This window comes from Peromyscus leucopus, chromosome 18, assembly GCF_004664715.2.
Source record: "Peromyscus leucopus breed LL Stock chromosome 18, UCI_PerLeu_2.1, whole genome shotgun sequence".
NCBI lineage: Eukaryota > Metazoa > Chordata > Mammalia > Rodentia > Cricetidae > Peromyscus > Peromyscus leucopus.
In genome coordinates this window covers 29,821,665-29,841,044 of record NC_051078.1, presented here as the reverse complement: position 1 = coordinate 29,841,044, position 19,380 = coordinate 29,821,665, and positions in this window count along the sequence as shown.

Sequence of the window (19,380 nt, the reverse complement as noted above, 5' to 3'; positions counted from 1 at the left end):
GTCATTGAGTTTAGAGAATCAATACTTTCCAAGATATGCTCAGGACGTATCTTAGTTAGGGTTTCTATTGCTGTGAAGAGACACCATGACCATGGCAACTCTCATAATGCAAAACTTTAATTGTGGTGGCGGCTTATAGTTCAGAGGTTCCGTCCATTATCATCACAGCAGGGAGCACGGCAGCGTGCAGACAAACATCGTGCTGGCTACATCTTCATCAGAAGATAATAGGAAGTAGGCTCTGTGTCACACTGAGGGAAGCTTGAGCAAAGTAAAGCTCAAAGCCCGCCCCCAAAGTGACACACTTCTTCCAAGACCACACCTACTCCAGCAAAGCCACACCTCCTAATAGTGCCACTCCCTTTGGGCGGGGCATTTTCTTTCAAACCACCACTATGGCGGAATTTTAGTAGTGAAATGAATGGATAGATTAAGAAGGCAAATGAGAATTGCAAGTATCTTTTGGGGAGCCAGAGGCATTAAGAGAAAAGCTACCCTCAGACCTTATGTGGAATTCATGTAAGGACAGGACGCACATCGCTGCCTGGACACCTCATTATGACGTCACTCTCCAGCTTGCATGTGCTGCTTTTTCTCTTGGTTTTCTGTAAGTCTCACAATGCGCCCACATCACAGAATTTACTCTGTTTTGTGCTAGCTCAATGAGATCTATGCAACAACATGTGTTTCCCAAGAGTCTCTTCTAAGTCCCTGTCCAACAACTCAAAGGGAGGCTTCCCATGTCAGGCACTTGGGGTTTTGTTAGACAGTGTATGGCTCTGGGAGCATTATCAGTCCAATGCCAAGTGATATACTGCATTTAAGAAAACATACACACATATACTTGTATATACATATACATATATACTTGTATGTTTTATATATCATTATGTAATATGTATTAAGTAAATGTAAAATAATGTTTCCCTATGGCTTTCTCAAATGTCCCTTGTGTTACTTATCCCTCCTCCCTTTCTTTCTCCATGTACTGCCTTCCCCCCCATTTCCCAATCAACCCCCACCTCCATTTTTCTCATTTCCAACCATATAGCACCCATGTCATAGTATCCTCCTCTCTAGAACTGTGCCTCCCCCTCTCCATCGCCTGCGCGACCTCCAAGGTCCCTTTTAACTTTTCTGGCTTACTGTGGTTACTATAAATGTAATTAACTACCCATGGCTAGGGAGGCGACAGACCCTAGAGGAGAGGCCAGGGCTGTCACTTTCCTGAACCAGTATAACTGTTAACTGAATTCTAGATACTGATCCTTATAACCACAGATCAAAGACTCTTCTTTTTACAGCAGACTGAAACCAACCCAGAGATCCACAATTGCTCCCAACGCAGAGAATGGCTGATCATGGCATGCCCAACCCCAATTAGTATATCAGCCACATAACCCCTGCCCTTCAAGGTCAGAGAACATTTCAGAAGGCACAGACAAAGATCGTAAGAGCCAGAGGACTGGGAAATTGGCTGTGGGATAACGTCTTCGATGTGCGGCAAGGAAGCTGTACCCATGATTCTGAAAAATAAAGTCACATAAACAAAACTTGCACCATGACACCACGTAAGATGCCAGTGTATGTATCTGGGGGAAAATTCTCCAACCCCTACCCCTACATAAAGTATGAATAGCTACTAAGAAAATGAGAATCTACTCTGAGAAAAAAGATAAAGAAATAATAGGATAAACAGGTAGATCACTGAATCTACACTGAAAAGAAAAAGGGGAAGATATAAAAATGACAAAAGGTAGACTACTGAATCTATTATGAAAAGAAAAAAGAGAATATGGATATGATAAGATAAAAAGGAGATTATGGAATCTACTTTTAAAAGGAACTACTTGTTTTAAATAAGATAAGTAATGAAAATTTTTTGGTCTGAGTTTATCAGATGTTACTGGACTGGACATTGTTAATATATATTAATGGAGTTTTTTTTTTTTTTGTCTGAATCTGTCAAATGTTAATGGCATGAGTCCTCTGCTAAGTTATATCCTAAGAGGCCGACTCTACAAATACACATGTAAGCAACACTAAATGGACTAGCAGGCTGTATTTATACATACATGGATATATGTAATACAAACATATATAACATACATATAGTATACATATAAATAATATGTGCTCATACACACACACATATATAATTAAGGAAGAGATTATGAGTTTGAGAGGGTGGAACACAGGAGTTGAGGAAGGAAGGGAGGGCTTTGCAAATGATGTAAATGCAGTATTTACATATAAAATTTTCAAAAAATTAATTAGTAAGTTATATTTTAATTGGATTACAAACTAGCACATTCTTATACGGCTTCTGTAACCACTCCTAGCTTTGATTAGCCCCTCGGTCCCCATTCTGTTCCTCATCTCCTTGCCCATCCCTGTTTAAACTTATAAGCCCTAACATTCTCCCCCCGTTCTTTCATATCATATGTGCTAATCTTTCTCCCAAATCTGTTCCGAGTAAATCTGATTACTTCCTTCTATACATAATCCACCGGACTTCACCATCACTGAGTGACATACCTAAGCCCACAGATCTGATAACCACAAGGAGGGTTTTTCCAAAGCAACGTTCAGTTCATTTCCTTTTTCTATACCACAGGTTTAGGACTTGCTGGCCAAACTTGAAAGTCTTCACAGGCAGGGAAATGTATCTTAAAGCTTTACTGGATAATATGGGGTTTAGGTGATGTATATGTTCAATATATTTTTATTTGATTAAATGAAGTTTTTCTTCAGTACCGGAAGCAGGGAGAAACAATGAAAGGAACATTTCAGGAAGGGAACTCTGGGTCTTGGGGCATGTGCTGCTTGGCAAGAGTTCCAAGCAGGAGCTCCGGTTGTGAAGGTGTGCTGCCACGGCCACCAGGGCGGATGTCAGCACTTGTGTTCGTGTAGTGGGAAGGAGATACAGGTCTACTGATGGACCTCCTCAAATACCATACAGGAACTTCAAAGTCATTTCCACAGCTGCCTCAAAGCTGACCTCTTCTCCTATTCTCCCTCTCTGTCCCACTAAATATTTTGACCCCAATCTGGAAATTCCACTTAGTGAGTCGTCTCTCTCATTTGTCAACCCTTCAGTAAAGTGATCCAAGTCAGCTCTGCCTGGTAGATATCCCCTTCTAACCTCATGCCCACTATACTTACTGATTGAGCATATCTCTAATGCAGATGCTGCAGCCATAGGGTGTTATAGTAGACATGCAAGCTTAAGGTCTGGCACAGCAGACGAACCTGGAGTACGTGTCTCAAGTACGATCATTGTTAGGGAAGATAAGACCTCCCACGTAGCAGAAAGCTGTGATTCTGATCTAAGATGTCAATGCAGGCTTTCCAAGAGAAGCAGCAATAGAACTGAGCTCAAGGGTGAAGGTGTTTACATGACAGTAGAAGGAACAGAATTTCAGGGACAGAAATATCATCTGCAATGGTACAAAGTCAGGAAAAGGCATGGTGTGCAGGGAGAAAACAGACTCACACAGAACAGATGACTGGTGGCATCCGCGTGGACTTTGGCTCAACTATTGGAGCTGTCAAGTGTTTTCTTGCCTGTCTTTCTGTCTCTCTAGAATGACCTTTGCCAATTTCTCACCTTGCTGCTAGAGAGACATTTTCAAAATGTAAACCTGACTGTGCCACAAATTCCACAATGGCCCCCCACTGCCTACACAGTAAAGGTCAAATTCCTGGCATGGGGTGCACAGGGACCTTTAGTTCCTTTGCCTGGACTCCCTTCCCCCCTCCAGCTTTAAATGCCAAGGACTCTGTTTATGGCTCTTCAAAGCAGTCATGTTCGTTCACCTACTTATGTCTGTGCCAACTGCTGTTTCCTTTGCCGAGGATGCCTTGGACTGCCTGGAAAAAAGCCACTCAGCCTTTCATGGAGCTAACTAAGGCTCTGTGGTTTGTAAACAGAGGTCAGCAAACCATAGCCATGACTCAAATTCAATGCGTTGGCTGTTAAAGTAGGCTCTCAAATATCTAAAACTGGCTTTTGCATTTTTTTTTAAAGTTAAAGTTAAACTAGAGGAAGAATAGATTGCGATCTGTGAAAATGAAATCAAATGCAAATGCCAGTGGCCATAAAAAATGTGACATTTTAGAAAGTGGTCATGCTAATTTGGTCACATATTGTTTTTATACTGTGACAGCCAAGTTTTTATAAAGACCTTAAAACAAAAATATTACCACTATCTGGTCATTTGTAGGACAAAGTGACTGATCCCGGCTTTACTCTTGTCTCTCCAGGGAGCTCTCTGGACACCCCTCCCCTGGAGAAATACCATGTTTTCAGACAGAATCCCATGGCATGCATGGTACCCAGTTCCCATAAGTCAGTGCTTAGCTTTGTGCCTGCCTGTACCTCGCCATCTCAGGATTTTAATTTCCTCACTTGTATTATAGAGGTAAAACTGCCCACATCTGAGGAATTTTGTGAAGACCAAAGTAGTTAACAGAGTAAGTGTTTTGAACAGAGCCTGATGTACAAGAACAGTTTGTTGCACTGCATGTATTAACATCGTCCTGACATGCATCTTATATATTCATCTATTGTTACACTTTACTGCATTTTAGTTATTGCCTCCTGTGACTTTTTTTTTTACTTGCAAAAGGTGAGTCTTAATAGATGATTCTTGAGTGAAAAAGGAGTGAATATGAGCAGAATCATCACCGTGAACTAAGAATAAATGTGTGTTGTGTTGGGAACCATTACTGACAGTTAATACCCACATCATCTCTTTTGTGCTATTTTCCTTTATGACTTTAGCTGGCTTTCTAAAATGCAATAAAACCAAGAGCTATTTAAATTCAAACGCCAGAATACGTAAGACATTTTTTAAAACCAAACTAGAGGGCTATATCACTTATTAAGGTTTTACAAGTAAGTGCCAAGTAACTCAGTGTGAACTTTTATTGCCTAGAGGACCATTTCCTGACTTTTATTGGAACCATTCTAGGAAGTATATTCACACTTTCTGATGTCCTGGTGCTCTTCTATCAACTTCTTTTCATGTCTTCTTGCTGCTTCTTGCACGTGAGGCTGCATTATTCAACTCAGCTCAGAAGCAAGAATAGATATTATCATAATGTAAGAAATTAGGAATACATCCAAACCTTAAAAGACCAACACACACACACACACACATACACACACACACACACAGAGAGAGACAGAGACAGACAGAGACAGAGAGAGACAGAGTCCACAGAGCTTATAGGAGAGTTTTCTCATACATACATACATATATACATATACATGTATATGTATATATGTATGTATATATATATACATGTAAACACATAATGTGTGTTTATATATAATGCAGAGTCCAGCTTCAAAAGATGTACCTATTACAGGAATTAGCACAGGTTGTTCATTTTCCTTCAATTATTGGGGTATGTTGCCTGCAACCTCTTTCTGGGAAGGATTTGCAAATCCCTTAGACTCTTGAATAAAAAGAGTTAGAGCAGTGGTTCTCAACTTTCCAAATTCTGTGACCCTTTAATATAGTTCCTCATATTGAGGCAACCTCCCCAGCCATAAAATGACTTCATAACTATACTTTTTCTACTGTTATGAATCATAATGTAAATATCTGTGTTTCCCGGTGGTCTCAGGCAACCCTTGTAAGAGGGTTACAACCCACAGGTTGAGAACCATTGAGTAAGAGGAACAAGCTTAAGACAGTAGCAGAGTTTCCATACCTGAGAGGCAAGGTCACAGCTGGGCCAATTCTAACCATCTGCCATGGACTCATGTCTGATTCTCACATGTGCATGTTAAACCTCGGTGGACAATTGCTTGTTATCTTGATGCAGTGTTGACTCATAATAAACAATGCTGAAGTAATTTTTTCAAGATTGTACACAAGAGGAGAGAGATGGAGGAGGGAGGAAGACCTTTTACCTGCTTATTAGCCTTGAACTGACAACAGCAATGCTCAGTGGTGGTGGCAGAGGCGTGGACTATGGTCTAGGGTCATCTAAAAATACCTGCAGCTGAGTTCTGTGATGGAAGTTGTACTAAGTACAAGTGTTAGCCTGAGCTCAGCACACAGGTCCACGAAGCACAGAAGAGGCCCACTGCAAATCGACAAGTCCAAAGCTTGCTAAAGCCCAGACTGGCTAACCTGAGACCTTCAGGACGGATCGGGAAGATGCAAGAGTAACTACTACAAAAGCTGATCAGATCATTGTGTGAGCATCACGGACCACAAGGGGAGGGAAAATCATTGCATACTAACAACCACCCTATCAAGCGGGTATACTTATTTCCTTTTAAAATGAGGAACTAAGAACTGATTGGTTATGCAAATTAAGTGACATAGTGGAGGAGTAACCTATCTGGGATTCAAACCCAGGCAATCCTAGTCTTGTTCCTATAAACTCTGTTTCTAGCATTTCTAGTATAATAGCCATCTTTAATTAAACATGTGCTATGCCATACAATATGTTAAGGACTTTACATGCAGTGCTATCTCCTTAAAATATGCTCCAGCCACTTCACAGTTCACAGCAAAACATAACAACTTAAAGACCATTTATTTGGTTCATGAATCTGCACTTTAGGCTGGGTCTTGCTCCACCCAATGTCAGCTCAATTGAGGCCTGAAGAGTCTGCTTTTAAGATGGTTCACTCACATGCTGGGAAGTTATTGCTGTCCAGAGGTCAAGACCAGGAGTCTTAAGAGCTCATCCTGTGAGTGCCTCCATATGGCCAGGGCTCCCTTGTAGCTCTATGGCTGAGTTTCAAGATCAAGCATCCCCAGAGAGAGCCAGCTGGAAGTTTTTACGATTTGCTCTGAAGGCATATGGCTCCACTTCCATCCTGTGCTACCAACTGAAGCCACCCTAAAGGCTTGCTCAGCCACAAGGAGACTCCACTCCTGGAGGGATAGACACTCCAGGAAGCCCTGCAAGGCCTCGAAAAAACACATTCTCTCAATACTGTGGGGGAAATATGTTTATATACATTATGTGATTCAATCTCCACATTCTGAAGAAACTTAGGGTGTGGGTTTTATTGTCCTCCTTGTTAAGATTAACAGAGGTTAACTAACTCCTATCAGTTCTCTGCAGCTGAAAGGGGGTGAAAGAGAGAGTCTGCTTCAGTTTCCCATACATTGTATTAGCTCCAGCTTCAGATACTCCCTCCTCATTTAAGACTTCCCTCTTTTCTCATCAAAATTATCCCTTCTCATTTGTAACATTTCTTGAATTTTTGCATGGCTCTATAACTTTATATGTCACCCTCATATATCAGAAAGATAAGAGCTTAGCTTATAATGTTAAAAGGCAGAGACTTCAAATCCAGACTGCTTGAGTTTGAACCCCAGCCCTGAAGCTTCTTGGAAGTTATGTTAGCTACAGATGCGTACTTGACCTCTCTAAGTTTCCTCATGGTCACACTCAGGATAAGAATACCATCTTCTGTAGCAAGTTGTTAAGGACAAGAGTGATAATTTTTAAATGCCCGCCGCATGGTGATCCCTTTCAAAATGTTAAGCTCTTGGGTTGGAGCAGTAGCTTGCTCTTTAAGAGCTACTGGTTGTTCTTCCAGAAGACAAGGCCTCAATCCCCAACACCCACACAGCAGCTCACAACTCAAGTTGTGAGCCCTTTGGCTCCAGGGGATATGACCAGAGGCACTGCATGCATATGGTATACAAATATACGTGCAAGTAAAACACCCATACACACAAATAATAAAATGAAAATATCAGCAACTATATGTGAATTTATTGAAGGTCTGCTTTCCCTGGGAGATTGTTATCTTTTAGGGGTCAGTGATTCCTCTTTCTCCTCTTCTTCCTCCTCCAATAATAGATTTTATTTTTCCAGCAGTTTTAGGTTCATAGAACATGTAAGAGAATGTGCAGAATTTACCATATGGCCTCTACTCACATGTACACATCATCTCCTCTACTATCCATCCCCTATCAGAGTAGGGCATTTACTAAAGTTGGTAAACCTACACAGATGAATCGTATTGACTGGAGTCCATAGTTGCTATGTTTTCAATAACAATTTTGTCTCAGTCACTGTTCTATTGCTGTGAAAAGACATCATGACCATGGTAACTCTTATAAAACGAATACTTTAATTGGGGGCTCACTTACAGTTTCAGAAACTTAGTCTGTTATCATCATGGTGGGGAGCACAGTGGCTCACAAGCAGACATGGTGCTGGAGAAGTAGCTGAAATTTCTACATCATGATCTACAGTCAGTAGAGAGAGAGGCTGGACCTGGCATGGCCTTTTGAAACCTCAAAGCCCACCCCAAGTGACACACTTCCTCCAACAAGACCACACCTTCTAATCCTTCTAATCCTTTCAAAGAGTTCCACTCTCTGGTACCTAAGCATTCAAACGTATGAACATCTGGGGGTCATTCACATTCTAACGACCACAAATCTTTTAATTTGCTGCATCTTCAGCAAATATTCTACCCTGGTCTGTGACTTCTCTTTATTCTCTCGAAAAAGTAAAAGATTTTGATTTACAAGTCTAGTTTCTCCCCATAAGTTTCATAGAACACAGCCTTGAAGTCATCACCACACCTAAGGTTCTATGAATTTTCTCCTATATTATCTTCTTGGGTTTTCTGGTTCCAGATCAGGGATCACTTGAACTTAACTTCTATAAAGGGTACATGGTCTCAATTCTGTCTTTTGCATATGAATGTCCAGTTGTTTCCCCGCCTGTTTCTAGATAGATTATCTCCTCTCCCTTTAGTTGTTCTGTTCTTTTCTCAAAGATTAAGTGGCGTGGGGTGGAGCTGTGGCTGTCCTCCTTGTGTCCTCCTGGGCCTAAAAGAGCCCGGCGGCTTGTGGTTGTTTTATCTGGGTCATATTGTTTTATATATTAGTTACTTTTCTGTTGCTATGATAAAACAGTCTTACTACCTTGCTCAGGCCAGCCTCTAACTTCCGGGCTCAGGTGATCTTCCTGTCTCAGCCTTCAGATTAGCTGGTATTATCAGTGTAAACCTTTATTCCTGGTCATCTATTTATGTCAATTCATGTGTGCTGTTATACCACAAGTGTGTTTCCTATAGACAACATACTGCTTGCTCTTCTTTTATGACCCTCACTGAAATGCAAAGGTATCTGCATTTTGATCAGTGCATGCAAAGTAATAACTGATACAGTTATATTGATAGGTGCTATATAAGGTACCATTTCTTCTGTTAGTCTATGCTTCTTTTTTTAATGTAGATGTATGTTTTTCTGCATGTGGTCTGTGCACATGTGCTTTTGAAGAGAAATATAACCTCTTATCCCCTGAGCCATTTCTTCAGACCCCTTTGCTTCTAGTATTGTTTTCTCTGCCCTCTGTAGTATTACTTTAACATTTATAGTATTTCACTTCCTCTTAGCATTTTAGCTTTAGCTTTAGATATCTACCTAGGACCAGTTTTAATTATTGCCTTAGAGTTTGTAAAATGCATTTGCAACTAATCAATTTCACTTTCAAATAATGCTACACAGGCCCCGAAAGATGGTGTGGGTAAAGGTACTTGCTGCCAGGTCTAGCAGCCCACTTGTTGGAAGGAGACAGCTAATTGCTACATCTTATCTCCACATAAATGTGTGCGTGTGCATAAATAAATGAACAAACAAACAAAGCCATGTGATGTCACTGGTAGTGTAAGTACTTTACAATACAAAACAACCCCAGTCCCTTCCTCCAGTTCTTCACAGCATTGCCATCATTTATTTTACTTTTACCTAAGTATATGGATGCATAATTAAATACATGACTGCCCTCTTCATTTTCAACAACGTATTTATCTGCTAAATCAATGAAGAACATGAAGGAACAAAGACTTCACTTAACCTTTGTGTCTTCTATCCTGGATGCTCTTCTTTTTCAATGCAGACCCAAGTTGGTGCCTCATCATTTTCTCCTCTTTAATCCACATCTGAACGTTTCTCACAATTCACTAGACTCTTTTTTTTCCCAGAAAAATCCATATTTTGCTTTCAGCTGTAAGGATAATTTCATAGAGCACTGAAGTCCAGGGGCCTATTTCCTTGCCACAGTTTAAATATCATACTCATATGATTTCGAATAAGGATTTAGATGAACATCTTAGTTTTTGCTCTTATGTAGATGAAAAGGGGTTTAAAGTCTGTCTTTCTGAGTTTGATCTGTGCAGTATGAAAAACATATACACGTATGCTGGATGCTCTCCACCTTCTTTGTGTTTCTTGGACATCCCAAACCTGTGATTTGGTTGCCAACATTAATTTGAGCGATTTTCAGTTCTCATTGATTCAAATATTTCTTCTGCTCATATCTTTCTCCTCCTTGTATCCCCACTGTGTGTGTACATTCCTTCATTTGCAGATGTCCCTCAGTTTGGGGATAGTCTGTTTTGAAGTTTATTACAGTCTTTGTTATTGCTCACTTTAAATTTTCAAGGTTTTTTGGGGACTCTGCTCAGAGTTTTCAGCTGTCTAGTTCACTCACAAGCACACCATGGGAGGTCTTCATTTCTGTCATGTGCTTTTCAATCTTTGGGGATTTACAACTTTCTGCATCTTTCTGCTTCTTCTATTGGTTATCTGTTCTTGCATGAAGTCTACTTTACCTAGTAGATGCCTTAACATAGTAATTATAGGTGTTTGAATTCTCCATCTGATAATTCCAAGATGCCTGCCATACGTGAGTAAGATTCTGATACCTAACTCTGTCTGTTTGTTGGTTTTGCTATTTTGTTTGCTTTGTAACTTTTCTTGATAACTTGACATTGTATACTAAGTGGGGAAAAAAAAACTGGTGTAAGAAGAACATTAGCAATGTGGTAGCAGCATGTAAAAGCAGCAGAAGCACTCTAAAACCCTTTCAGTAGGTAGGTCTCAGTCTCTCAGTAGGCCAGAGCCTCTGGTTTGTAAGCTGCACAAATGCCTCTCAGTTATCTCCAGGATGACTGGAGTTAGCAGAATTTGCTATTTCTCTTCTTCCGTTGGTACCCTGGAGGAGTCTGGAGTTGGATATTTTCTGGCCTCCATGTGGATGCCAGCTGGAGTCGAGTGCATCAGTATCTGCTCACCAGAAGTTTAGGATCTTGTTAAATGGCTTCTCTGGAGAGCAGACCTTGTTAAAGACAGAACGCTTCAGTGTATTTCAAAACTGTTTCTTTTTCTACCTTCCTGCTGGAAACTGGGGGGTTTGTCTTTGATATTTACCGTGAAGTCCTCACAGAACTCCGGGAGGTAAAGTCCACAAAAGTCTGAGGGTCCACCATGACGGAGTACCTGAGGCTCCTTTAACTCCCCGTGGAGGCAAGAGAGGCTTTGTAGTGGCTACCACTGCAGGTGCGCACCACCTGGAACACATCCGTTTCAGTTCAGGCTTTCCTCATTAGTTCCTTCTACTCAGGGCAAGCAGTGACTCTTCCTCCACGTTTGCCTCCCTGTGTCTCAAATCTGGGGCAAACATTTACTTAGTGATCTCACTTCTCTCTGACAACAATAACAAAACGTTTGTTTTCTGGTTTTGTCAGATTTTTCCCTTGTTTCTGAGTGGAGCAGCAGCTTCTAAGTTTCTTACATGACATATCGGAAACCAGAAATCTTTATTTTTCTTCATTCCAGGGTTGGTTTACTCATGAGCTTAAAGTACATTAGTTGTACTGGCTTGGGAGAGTTTTGCTATCTATTTTTTTTTCCCCAGAGTTCTCAGAAATGTGATTAATAAAAATAAATTCCCCAAATTTTCTTTAGAATTAAAAATGTTTAAAATAATAAGCCAGCTAGAATATTAGAAGTTCAGTGTTAAAAGCTGAAGCCTGTCACATATGTAGAGAATCAGTCCTCTGTTCTCTACCCTTGCATCTGCTCTTTTACCGGTGTGTTAATAAGGCTTTCCAGAGAAAATGAGGGATTATCTTCACTCATGTTTTCACTGTTTGATAAATAAAGAAACCGAATCTCAAAGAAGTTAACCATTTTCTTGCTTAGGGAGAAAATTGCAACTAAATCTAGGATGTCCGATATCCCTGTTCATGTTCACTTCCTCCGCTTCGTTTGCTTACAGTGAAATGAGGAGCAGTGTAATGTCATGACTGGAAAGCTAGGAATTTATTGATTAATTAATTAAAATGGTTCATGCATGCTCATTGTTTATAAGGTCCTGATATTATTAACCAAATGAGTCGCAACTACGGTCCTCAAAGGAGACAAACATGGACACAAATCACATCCTTGCTGCATGAGAAGCCCATCCAACATATGAAAGTCATTATGATGTCCTGGTGAGGGAAATGTGGCCTTGAAGTCTAACTGAGATACACACAGCAGATTTCCTATTTCTGTTACATCTCTTAAAATGGATCACAGTTCATTAGGGAATTTAAGTCTAGACAGTAGCAACTATATGATTCAATCACTGAGTCCTTATTAGAAAGTCACTGTGGACCAGGTAGTATGCTAAGTACTGTTATTCAAGACTGAGCAAGAGTAGATACCATTTCTGCCTTGTATGCCTTTTATCCTACTGCAGAATTTAAAAAGTGAAGTGAGAATAATTTCTCTTCTAAAAATACAATGGAAATGGTTTCTACCTTTATTTTTTTTTAAAAAACTTTGCAAGTAAAAAAAAAATATCTGATAAAAGACTTAGCATGGGAGTGGCTAAAAAGAGGATGCAGAAATCCTTCCTCAGAAAGCAACATCTTAGTTCATTAAAGCCTAAATGATTGCAACATTAGTTTCCCTAAACAGAATTGTGGGAAAGGAAAGCTATCAAGGGGCAAAGATAATATTATGTGTAAAAGACGCTAAGGGCCAATCAGTTATGCATGAGTTAAGATTGGTTTGAATGTCAGCAACAGGGATGGGACAGCTTAAGGTGCTAGAGTCTACACCAAGACAAGTCAAGGAAGACTTTGTGGGCAGCTTCAATGATGCGGGGAAGCCAGGAAAGTACAGCAGCTCACGATTAAAACTCACTGACTCCATTATAAGGTCAAATGGATGTGAAAGCATGCAGAACAACCTGAAACTGAATGTAATTTTGAAGCTAGGGCCTGAAGAAGGGAATCGCAAGAAATACATCCTCTGGCCAGGTTCTGAAGAAAGACTGGTCTGTCCCAAGTAAGATGGATACATTTTATTCAGGAAAGAGCAAGGACATAGTTTCAGCTGGACTCTCCAGCTCGGCCCCAATTCTCTCCCTCCAAACCTGGCCCTCTCAGAGAACCGCCAATAAAGCCCAGTTCTGCATTCTCAGCTATGATGGGACTCCTCACCACCCCAACCCCTCCCAGGCTGCTCGATGCCCAAGACCCCGCCTACCATGCTGGGCACAAACTCAGCTTGTGAAGGAAGCATCGTTGCCCCACCCTGCGCCTACAGGGTATTTAAGTCCCGTCCTTCAGAGCAGCCATGTGATTTCTCTCCTGCCTCTATCCCTTGCCTTGCTCTCTGGGATCTAGAGGACTCACCCGGGAGTGTTTTGCTCAAATATACCTGATCTTTTACTTTTTAATTCTGCTTGATCTGGCTTACAGCATTGGCAGAGAAACCTAGTATTGGGGTACAGAAGTTTGTCAAACATGTTGCAGAGTTCCATGTAGAAGAATAAAATGCTCAGAAGAGATAGATAGATAGATAGATAGATAGATAGATAGATAGATAGATAGATAGATAGATACAGACAGAGACCATGGCTATAGCAAAGTGGTCAAGCATGTGTGACGCCATGAGCTTGGCCACTACTTTTTTTTATTTTATTTATTTATTTATTTATTTATTTATTTATTTATTTATTTATTTATTTTTTTGGTTTTTCGAGACAGGGTTTCTCTGTGTAGCTTTGCGCCTTTCCTGGAGCTCACTTGGTAGCCCAGGCTGGCCTCGAACTCACAGAGATCCGCCTGGCTCTGCCTCCCAAGTGCTGGGATTAAAGGCGTGCGCCACCAACGCCCGGCTGCCACTACTATCACAAAGAAAACAAAGACTCAAGACTGAAACACCACCCATGATCATTCGGAATATTATAATGAGATAGCAGCAATACAGATAACCAATTGACCAATTGTATAATGTTTATCAAAGGTTGGAAAGAAAACAGGCTATTTCATTTCAGTGAACCAGAATGATTTCTGCTTTCTAGTTATCTGAGACTTGTTGAAGCCCTTAATAGATAACAAGCTTCCAGATGTCAGATAAGGGCAACTAAGACCTCTCTGTACAATCCCTAGTAGAAATGACTTCCCAGCAGTCACAGTCTTGGTCTATGCCCAGGCATCTCTTTGAGGAACTTACATAAGCTCCTCATAGAAATGCCTGGGCATAGACCAAAATGGTACCTGCCTATGTGATGCAACCCAATGCTGCCTCTACTTGCTGCAATTTTCCCTTGTACCTCTGGGCGGTAATTACAGATTGTTTGATCTTGGTCAATAAAATAGTATTCAATTTCCCCTAAAGACATCAGAGATGCATTTATTGCAGTAAAAATATTTTCCCATGCCCCTATTTGAATCTCAAGCCTGGATGTCTACTCATTTAATTTCTAGCTATGTACATGGGCTTTTTAACATACAGAATAGGTACAAATTAAAAGTACAAGAACATTACTCACATTTCCAAGGGTAAAGATAGATGGATGTTCAGCAAATTACACCAACCCTTCGGGAAGTTGGTGGTGATGAAGCTACTGAAAGTTAACTTCTTGATTCGTCTGCACTGGCTGCCCTCCATAACAGAGTCTATGCTCTGAAGGTTGGAGTAGACTAGATGAAGCAAGAAACACCTACATTAAGAATGTGGGAGATGCCTTTGAAAATCCAGTGGAATTTTATTGTGGTGTCTAAATCGCATGTCTCAGACACATTACACTTTAACCCTTGCTCTCCAAGGCATCCATCGTAAGGGAAGATTTCTCTGAAAAGCTCGATGCCACCCTCTTTTCACACCTCCTATGTTATTAGAGAGTTGTGCCTCTCTGTATGGCCGCCTACTGGGCTGTTGATAGTTCAGCTGTAGAAGTAGCGGCCTTAGGAGAGACACAAAGCTCTTTCACTCATCCAAAGATCAAGCCATTCGGCACCATTGATACATTCACAAAGAATTGTAAAGAATTTGTGTACTGGCTCAGGACCATGTCCATCTGGAAATATGAATCCATTTGTAGCCTTAATATTTGGTGAGATATAAGCTCTAAATTTAGAAGCTGAATGTTTTCTCTTTCCCTCACTGCATTATATCATATGGAAGCAAACAACAGCTTACATAAACATGATTATAAAATGTAATGGATCCCATTGTGACATCGTTAGTAAAACAGCCTTTCCAATAAATGAGGTAATACATATTTACGTCAAATGTATTAAATCTCCAAGATCTCTTTATTTTATTATAACTTTTAGTAAGTATGGTGAGGTAGATAAATGAATTTATAACAAAAGTTAAAGAGATTATAAAAATGCTTTAATCAAAGGGCTAGGGTTTTATTTTACCCACTAACATATAAAGAAAAAGTACTAAAATGATTAAGTTTTATGGAATATGAGAGTGTACAAGTTAAGAGTTATGTGACATAGAGAAATAGCCCATACACAAAGGTTATCTAATCCAGAGGACCTTATGTAGATAAATTAAAAGTTCAAAGAAAGAGCACTTGAACAAAGAGCCATGAGCTATGGAGGACCTCAGGGAAAAAAAAATCACTGACATACTGCAAACAAATTGTTAAATGGGAGTGGTATTAGCAGTAAGCGACACGTTATGAGTTCTTAGACTTCGAAGCACAAGAGTGTGGTGCTGCCACAGGGAAGTCAGAAATTCTTTGGTGTTGGACATCAATAGAAAACAAGTAAGTGGAAAAGCTAGTGAAAGGCTTTTGAGAGATAGTGGTGTGTGTGTGTGTGTGTGTGTGTGTGTGTGTGTGTGTGTGTGTGTGTGTGTGTGCGTGCTAAGCTGTAGCAACAGGCATTAGGGCAAGGAGGAGGGATCACCCAGCATGAATATCAGACAGTGACTAGATGTAGTCAAATATGAATGAAGGACAATAGTTGAAAGTAAGCCACAGTGTTAGGTAGAGGGGATCTGAAGGACTCTGCCACCTTACTGAAAATGGTTTATGAATTACCATCTTCTTCTGTATCTCACAGGCATTTAGCTGTATATTGGCTTGTGGTAGATGATGCTGAATGTCATTAATGTCCTTCCTTATTCACATCATCGCTTCACATTCAGAATAAAAAAAAAAGTGGAGCTTGGGACAAACTGGGTTTTATAAAATACTAATGCAGATGATGACATGATCAGTCTCTGTAATGTTCATCTGTCTGTCTTTCATCTCAGTTGTCTGTCGGACCTTTACATTTTGAAATCCTCTTCATCCTCCCTGTACCATGTCCAAAATGAAATTCTTCTCTCGTCTGGGTAGCCACCTTCCCTGTGTTTCTTGGAAGTACTGTAAGACAATTTAACTGTTTCCACTGCCTAGACTAGAACTGTTTCTCCATATTTAAAAATGACTGCAATATTTATCACTCAAGAAAACAGAATGGATCATTAATTACATTGGTTCAGGAGATGTGAATTGGATGATACTAGAGAAATCAGAACAAATAGTCATCCTGTGTGATCTTTTGTTATTGGTTCAACCAGTTCTTTGTTTTAATCACGCTCTTCCATTTCATTGCTTCTGTCCCCACCAGGACACGAATCCTACAGCACCCCCTTTATTTCATTAGTTGCCACCAACTCACTTCCTCTCTCCATTCTGACACAGAGAAATGTACTGAAAAGATAATTGTTGCTTACTGGTATCACGCTCAAGCACCTACCCTGGATCTGTAGCATTTATGCTCAAAAGAACAAATTCCCCTTTTTGACTTTGTAGGACTAGATCGACCAACATTTCTTTGTCAGATGTTATCACCTGCTATTTCTGGCTTCAGTACTGCATCAGTCTAGATTGTCTGTCTGTAATTGCTTCTTAATGAAATAACAGCATAATCTTTTGAGTGCTTCCTGCTACTGAACCCCACTTAGAACTTAACTGTGCACCTATTCCGTGACACACTTCTAAGCATTTGAGTTTGTGCTACTTTTACTACCTCAATTATGGGTTTGTACTGTTAAATGTATTCATGTGGCTTAGTCACTCCTTAAGGATCCAGAATATCAATGTCGTATGTCATTTACATGCAATGTGTTGTCAAATATATGGTAAGGGCTATGGGCATGGCACAGGCATAGAAAGCTTGCCTCTACCAGGTAGCTCTGGCATTGTAATAAGACATGTGTGCAGACCTGCCTTTTAATCCCACCAAGCACTGTGAATGAATGAAAGAATCAATAGATAAAATATATTTGAAAACAAATAGATGATGAAGGATATGTTTTTCCCACCGAAGTCTCTTCCCATTCCATTGCTGCCTGATCTCCCTTTTTCCACCTCTAGGGAGAAAAAAAAAAAGATCAAAACAAACAGCAAATACCCAAACAAGACACAAACAGAAATCCCAATCTTCTTGTAGCGTTTCTACTTTATCAAGTGTAAATCAGTGACATCCCCTTCCTCAGTAAGTGAAACAAATTCCAATGTGCGGTAGAATCAGCATTCTTGGGCTTCGAAGTTTTCACTGGTTTAACAGAATCGGTCTCTGAACATCTCCAGGTTTGCTTTCCTAAGCATTTAAAGGTCATACATAAACATTTCCTGACAAGGATTATTTCTGGGGAGATTTAAATTTGGTGGTGTGCTCTATGCTTTTATCTTTTTCTGTCTTTGAACATGAATTTAATGTGTTATGTAAACTTTTATGTGTGCAGTAGAGAGAACGGCAAAGTATGTGGAATGAGATGGAATCTGTAAATTTAATGCTTCCTGGATTTAGATTTCAGAGACGAGTCATATTGCTCTTGAAGGCCACCTGGTGATTAACTTGAGGAGTGGGCCTAAAAATCCAAACTGAGTCTAGAGAAATGGTTCAGTGAGTGATACACTTGCAACTGTGAGGACCTGAGTTCAAATCCCCAGAATTCACGTAAAGCTGACTGTAGTAGTGTACACCCATAACTAGTGCTCTTTTGGAGAAATGGAAGATGGAGACAGGTGAGTGAATCCATAGAAGCTCACGGACCCAATAGCCTAGTATACCCAGTAGTTGAACAACAAAGAGACCCTGTTCCCAACACAAGGTGGAAGGTGAGGACTAACATCTTGTCTCTGACTTCTACAAGTATGCCAAGACAGACATGTGCCTCCACTCGTGCACATGAACACACACACACACACAACACACACACACACACACACACACACACACACACACACACACACACAGGAACCCAAACTGGTATATACAATATGATCCAAATCTGTAGACAGTTCTTTTGACTAGTGTTTGGTCTCCGAGTTAGTGAAGCTACACCCTTCATTAGCTGGTGTCCTATGGAAGGTCAGTGGTGAGCAGTGAGATACATACAGTTGGTAAGGAATATCGGTTCCTGGATGTGATGATGTACTTTATCTCTTCCTTTGTCACTTCCCATGGTCTTCTAGTCCCAGCAAACACAAATGGGCAAAGCCAGGAGCTAGGGCTCCCCTGAGTCCTCTGTTTGGTAGTCCAAGCTGTCTTCCACAGCTTCTCCTGCATGGTCACAGCAGTGTGGGCTCAGAATCTGTGATGCCCTGGGGCTGAGGCAGTGTACTCAGGAAAGAGGAGGCCAGCATCTCAGTAACTCTCAGGTCATTATCATGGTGGCTCCTTCCCACTGTGGAGAGTTCTCTTTGCTCCCTCCTTTGCTTTCTCCTGAAAACTGATCTTTGTGCTCTCTTTAGAGAAGAGAGGAAATCTTGACTTCCTGGCTCTGATTTACATTTTCTTTTTCCTACTCTCCACCAAGCATAAAAGTAGAGTAGGGTGTTTGCTTTCTCCTACCCTGCCCCCTTTTTCCTGATTTTTTTTTCCTCAGTGAACTAGACATTCAAAGAACTGGAATCTCCAGGGTTTGGTCCCAGCTGTATCAAAAGAGAAACCACTTCCTTTCTACACCTAAAGACACTTTCATCACTATTATCTTACAAAGAGGCCAAGCTCAAACTTTCTTCTGCCTCAAACCAGATGTAACTGAACAAATGAATATCCATCACTTTACTATTTAAAATGCAAATATCTATACTACACACAAATTAGAATAACTCTCATTTTTCATTAAAAGAACAATTGTTCACAAAATACACTGCAATATCAGGATACTAGTATTCATAATTAGACCCTAGGAGTACATAGGCACAAAATCACTTCTTAAAATTCTAGAGTCAAATGTCACATGTGTGGTTGTGAAAAATGCAAAACTTAGGCATGAATGATCAACACAGTTACCCCATGTA